The 6,000-nt window shown below is 39.7% G+C and overlaps 1 non-coding gene across 1 annotated transcript; it reads right to left on the reverse strand.

The window, feature by feature from the left end:
• Nucleotides 1-2,524: 2,524 nt before the first annotated feature.
• On the reverse strand, nucleotides 2,525-2,631 carry LOC148297582 (small nucleolar RNA R71). The gene has a single exon (XR_015833240.1). It is a non-coding gene; the product is annotated as a small nucleolar RNA R71 (small nucleolar RNA).
• Between the last annotated feature and the right edge of the window lie 3,369 nt (nucleotides 2,632-6,000).

The raw sequence follows: 6,000 nt of genomic DNA on the forward strand, positions 1-6,000 counted from the left end.
ACACCCAATCGCACTTCAAGCTTAAGTGGGCCCAAGCCACTCAAATGCCCGGGGCTTGCTTGAGTGGGTTGTGGTATGGATGGTAACAAATTGTCATGGGACCCATTGATGAGTCAAGAAATGGAAGTCTCGGGTCGCTTGGGGGCCTCGGGACTCAGGCCCATTTCTTAGGCCCAAATATGGGTAAGCACAAGAGGAGAGATAGCCCATTACCTCAACTAGGGTAGCCCAACCAAAATGACCCATTACTTTAGATATCCCATAAAAGCCCAAATACTTGGTAAATTCAGCCCACTCATTAAATAGCTTGGTTTGCTATGTTAAAAAGGCCCAACTATTTGAATAAAGGGAAGTCAAAGCCTCCAGCACTTGGCTGAAACAAAGGGCCACGAGAAGAACAAAGGCTCACATGTGAGGGGCTGCTGGGAGAACGAATCCCAAGTGCAAGCATTCAAGAAACCGATGGGTATTGGCATGCAAGGGAGGACGCTACTTCTTAAACCAGCAGGCGCACCCATTTTCCTTTCCCTCATCAGATTTAGCTATGAAAAAAGGAGGAAAGAAGAGGAAGAAGATGAGTGAAAATAGAAGCCCCCCCTCTGAGGCAGCCGCTAGAAGAAACTTAGAGCACCCAAAATCTCTGATTTTGTGGGATTGGGCAGAGCCAACTTTGCCACCATGAAGTAAGTCAAGAAAGAGGAGAAGAAAGGAAGAGGAAAGCTTAGCTAGAATGGGAAGAAATCATTAGGGTTTCTTGGAGAAGAACAAACCCCAGCAACTATAAATAGGGCCTCTCCTACACAACACAACACAACCCACAACCTTCAGAGAGCAAGCTTTCTCTCTCACTTGCAAACCCAGCAATTTTCGTGCTATCCCTGCCAAGTCTCCTTTATTTCCTCTGTTTTGGCTTATCGACAGAAGTTTTGGCAGAGTCTCCGCCAAGCTGCCGGAAGCTACAAAAATCACCCAAAACTCTCCACCAATCCTCCTTAGAACCCCTCCTCTCTTCCATTAGAACCTCTGTCCTTCGTAGGAGCCCACAACTCTCTCTCTCTAAAGTGCTAAACCTATGATAATTTTACTCCCATGCCACATGCCTCTCATGCCAAGCCCGAAAGTTTATCTGTAAACATGAAGAAATTATCTGTAAGTTGCTGTTGTTTTTGTTGGTGAAGATAACCAAAATACTTCCTAGGGCTTTGCTGCCCTTTCGAAGCATTTTGGGGCTTAATTTTCGAACTCAGACAAAGGGGACAACTTCATCAGCCCAGCCCACTTGCTGCCGGAAGAAAAAGACCCCTACAGTTTCTAATGCTTAATTTTAGGTTAGACAACAAATGATCAAATTAGGGAATTAGGAACACAATGTTAGGACCAGACACCATGGCTTAATTATACTTTAGCTAGAATCAGTCTTTGAATCTGAATTAGACTTGTCACTTGACTCCTTATAACCCAGAATTGAATTGTTATGGTGATTCGAATGCCCTAGTCTCCAAATCTGTTTTTCAACTCTCAAAACCACTCTTTGTTACATTTGTTTTCTTGATTTCCTTTGCAATTTCAGTTTATTCATTTCTTTTCACAAGCACAAGCACTCTCACTTCACATTCCAATTTCATCTTGCTTCATTTACTCACTCTTGCTTTAATTTCTGTTTTAGACATAACCTCATACTTTCTTGAATTTGGTAATCTAAGTACATAACTAATTTTAACTTCTCAGTCCTCGTACTTGTCTTGCTATACTACTAATTGCCCCGTACAATTGCGAGTTAACATAATATTAACAACAAATTTTGGTGCCGTTGCCGGGGACTAAACGAAAGTTCTTCCCTGGTTATGTGCCCAAGGTTACCCTATTCTTTTTAGTGTTTCTAATCAGTCTAATTTTCTGCTTTAGGTAGTTTATGTCTAAAAGGCCATTCCTTGAACAAGTGAGGTCTTCATTTCAACATTCGAGATTTTTGAACGCAAGACCATCATTGCAACCCAACAGGGTGATCTCTGAAATTCAGAATCGATTAGAAAGAGAGTTGTCAACTGCAAAAGAGCAAGCTCTAGCCACATTTACAAGTCTTGCTCTCCACACTGACCTTCCTGGTTCTTCACCTTCAAATTCAGAACCTAGTTCAGATCAAGAAGAAGAAGAAGAGATGGCTGCCAATGAGTTCATGGGAGACCTTGATATCCCAACAATTCCAACATCTCCTTCAAGCATTTTGCTGCCCACTGTAGCTCGAAACTATGAGCTTAAATCTTCTCATCTTAATATGTTACCTTCCTTTTATGGTTTACCTAATGAAGATCCGTTAAATCATATAAAGGATATTTTTAATGTTGTTAGCTCTTTTCCCTTGACAAGTGTGATGGAAGATCAATTTCAAATGAGAGTGTTTCCATACACTTTGAAGGATAAGGCGAAATATTGGTTGAATTCTTTGAAGCCTGGTTCACTCACAACTTGGGGTGCCATTCAAAAGAAGTTCTTGGAGAAATACTTTTCCACACAAAAAACCGACATGCTTAGGGACAAGATCAAGTTATTTGCACAGCAAGATGATGAATCGTTTTGTGAAGCATGGGAGAGATTCAATGGGTTGTTCAATCAATGTCCTCATCATGGGATTCCTTTGAAACTTCAAATGCATATGTTTTATAAAGGACTAACCCCTTCTAGTCATAATATTGTCACGAATTTTGCAGGTGGTTCTTATAAAACCAAGACTCCGGAAGAAATGTATGAACTCTTTAAGGGGATAGCAATGGAGACCCAACATACGGATACAAGAGGTAAATGTGTTGTTAGTGGTTCTAATGATGCTTCTAGTGTGCATATTTCAAAATTAGAACAAAAGCTAGATGCTCTTCTTGCGTTGAACTCAAGAAACCCTCCGAAGGAAGTGCGTAGCATCTGTGAAACTCATGACCATACTACCATAGCTTGTCCATGTTGCGTCGATTCAGCTGCACCAAAATGGATTCAGCTGCATCCTCAACTTGTGATACTCGCAAGTGCATGAGCCGTTCGGTAGTATAGCATATGTAAGTGCGAGGTCGATTCCACAGGGATTGGTGATTGAATGATCCAATTCAGTTTTCCTACACAAAACAGAAAAACAAGAAAGAAAATAAATAAAACAAGAAAGAAAGAAAAGAAAATAACTCAAGCAGATAAGTTCCAAAGTTCAATTAGATTAACGGATTGATTCTAGCTAAAGTATGATTAAGCCATGGTGTTTGGTCCTAACCTTGTATTCCTAATTCCCTAATTTGATCATCTGTTGTCTAACCTAAACTAAGCATTAGGAATCCATTAAGCATAGAAGAACATTTTAAACAACCAAGTATGTATCTAATCCCTGTTGTCGAATGTCCATACATACTCTTTCTATTCATAGTTCAATTCGAATTAAAGCATGGTGTCTACTCTTAATTCAAACCAAAGATAGCTAACATGCAAGCCTAAATGGTGATCAATCATTCAAACTAGCATATTAACTTATAAGCATAATGAATAAGAACAAAAATCATAATTGAAACTTGGAAACTAAAGAAAAGAATTTACATAACAATGAAAAGTAAAGTGGAACTAAGAAAAACTTCAGGAGAATTTCAGCACAAAGATTTCATTACAACAATTGAAAACTAGAAAGAGAAACTAAGAGAATTTGAGGGAGAGAAGGGAGGGGAGCTCTAGAGAAGTGTTTGAGAGCTCCCCCCTCTGGGGATGTGTTTTGAAGCTTGAAGACTTCTCTATTTATAGGGCTAAGAATGAGGAACATCATGATGAATTCCAACATCACAATTCCTCTTTTAATACAATCCATAACTCACACTTCATCTTGTCTATGTTAGTGTGGTTGGAATCAATTCCATCCCATACTTCTTTTTCTGCACCTCAAGCTTTCTTCACATGGGATCAAAGGTGATCAATTGTGGCTGCCTTTTGCTGCCAACCCATGTGGTCTTCTTTTGGTTGCTGAACAAAAACGAGTTTTCTGAACTAGGCTTGGTGTAGGAAGGCCAGAGGTTTCAACATGTATCCAATGGGGCTCAAATTTGGATATGTTATACTAGGCACCCATTGGAACAACTTCTATGAAGAAAGTATTCCCATCGGAGTAGTACAAGTGTGCGTTTTGGGCCTTGTAAGTTGGCTGCCGAACAGAGACTGGAATTGATTTCATTTCATTTCTGCTTCACATGCATGCACATGCTTTCTCTATAATAGCTCCAGCATGTACCAACTTGCTCCTTTAGACTTTCATAGCTGGAATACCTCCCTACTTCACTCATTATGTTGGGTCCAAAGTCAGTTGCAGCTGGGGTGAGGCACATGGCTTAAAGGAGGTGACAAGGCTCAAAGCTGGCAGCTGCAATCCTGCACATGGTGCACTTTGATGGGACCACGGATTGGGGTTGGCTTCATCAATTTATACGTTTTAGTAGTCCATTTTTTAGTTCAGAATCTCCTCTTTCCAACCACATATTATTTGGGCCAATACAAGTTGCGAGGAGGAAGTTAAGGCCGAAACAAAATGCTAACTCAGTCTGCTCGTTTTTGCACCATTTTGCATCATTTCCTATCCAAAGCCACCATTGCTACCTAAGGCCCAATGAACTGAATGATAAACAGAAAAGGGATTAAAAGCACAAGTTTAACTCAAAAACATAACCAAATCATAAGCAAGAGGGGTACAAAATGATATACAATTGTGAACTGATCAGTCCACTTGGGGCTGCATATCCAAAATTTGTGCAAGAGCAAGCTAAGTTGGTAAATTCCTACAACCAAGGTCCAAGAAATGATCCATACTCTCAGAGTTATAATCCAGGTTGGAGGAATCATCCAAACTTTTCATGGAGGAATACACAGAATCAAGCCAATCCCCCTTCATTCCAAAGGTCACAACAATCATCATCATTGGAGTTTATAGTGAAGCAAATGGCAACCAATCAATACAATTTCCAGCAAACTACACAAGCTGCCATTGCCAAATTGGAAGTTCAACTAGGCCAAATGGCTGCTGAGATAAGCCAAAGAGAACCTGGAAAATGGCCAAGCCAAACCGTTATCAATCCAAAGAACCACGAAGTCAAGGCCATTCACGTACTCAGATCAGGTAAGAAAGTTCATAATAAAGTTGATTCTAATCTTTCCAACAATGTTGTGGTTGTAGAGGATGAAGATGAAGAGGAGCAGACCACAGCTATGGAAGGAGAACAACCCAAAACTTCTCAATCTGCTCCTAAGGCCAAATCAGATTCTCAGGAACCCAAACAAGTCCAATTGCACCAAAATGGATTCAGCTGCATCCTCAACTTGTGATACTCGCAAGTGCACGAGCCATTGGTAGTTTAGCGATGTAAGTGCGAGGTCGATTCCATAGGGATTGGTGATTGAATGATCCAATTCAGTTTTCCTACACAAAATAGAAATGAAAACAAAAGAACATAAAACAAGGAAGAAAGAAAATAAGTAACTCAAGCAAATAAGTTCCCAAGTCAAGATAGCTAACATGCAAGCCTTAATGGTGATCAATCATTTAGACTAGCATATTAACTTATAAGCATAATGAATAAGAACAAAAACCATAATTGAAACTTGGAAACTAATCAAATTTAAGAAAAGAATTTACATTACAAAGAAAAATAAATTACAACTAAGAAGCAAAAGGGTTTTGTACAACAATTGAGAACTTGGAGAATTTGATGAAGAAACGGAGAGGTGTTTTGAGAACTTAGAGAAGGGAGAAGAAAGTGTTTTGGGAAGTGTTTGAAAACATCACTACTACAAAAAAAAAGGCAAAAGACGACGGGAATTCACCGTTGTGTATCCGGTTTTCAAACCGTCGTGAAATCGACCGACATCTTTTCCAAAAGAAAACCACGACGGTAAATCCTCGTCGTTGTTATAACAAACAACGTCATTAACAAAAAACAACCGACGTCTGTGTATTGAAAAATGAGCCTAAAAAATTGTCAAGGATAAGAA

The sequence above is a fragment of the Prunus avium genome, chromosome 1 (genome assembly GCF_965620075.1).
Source record: "Prunus avium chromosome 1, drPruAviu1.hap1.1, whole genome shotgun sequence".
Taxonomy (NCBI): Eukaryota; Viridiplantae; Streptophyta; class Magnoliopsida; order Rosales; family Rosaceae; genus Prunus; species Prunus avium.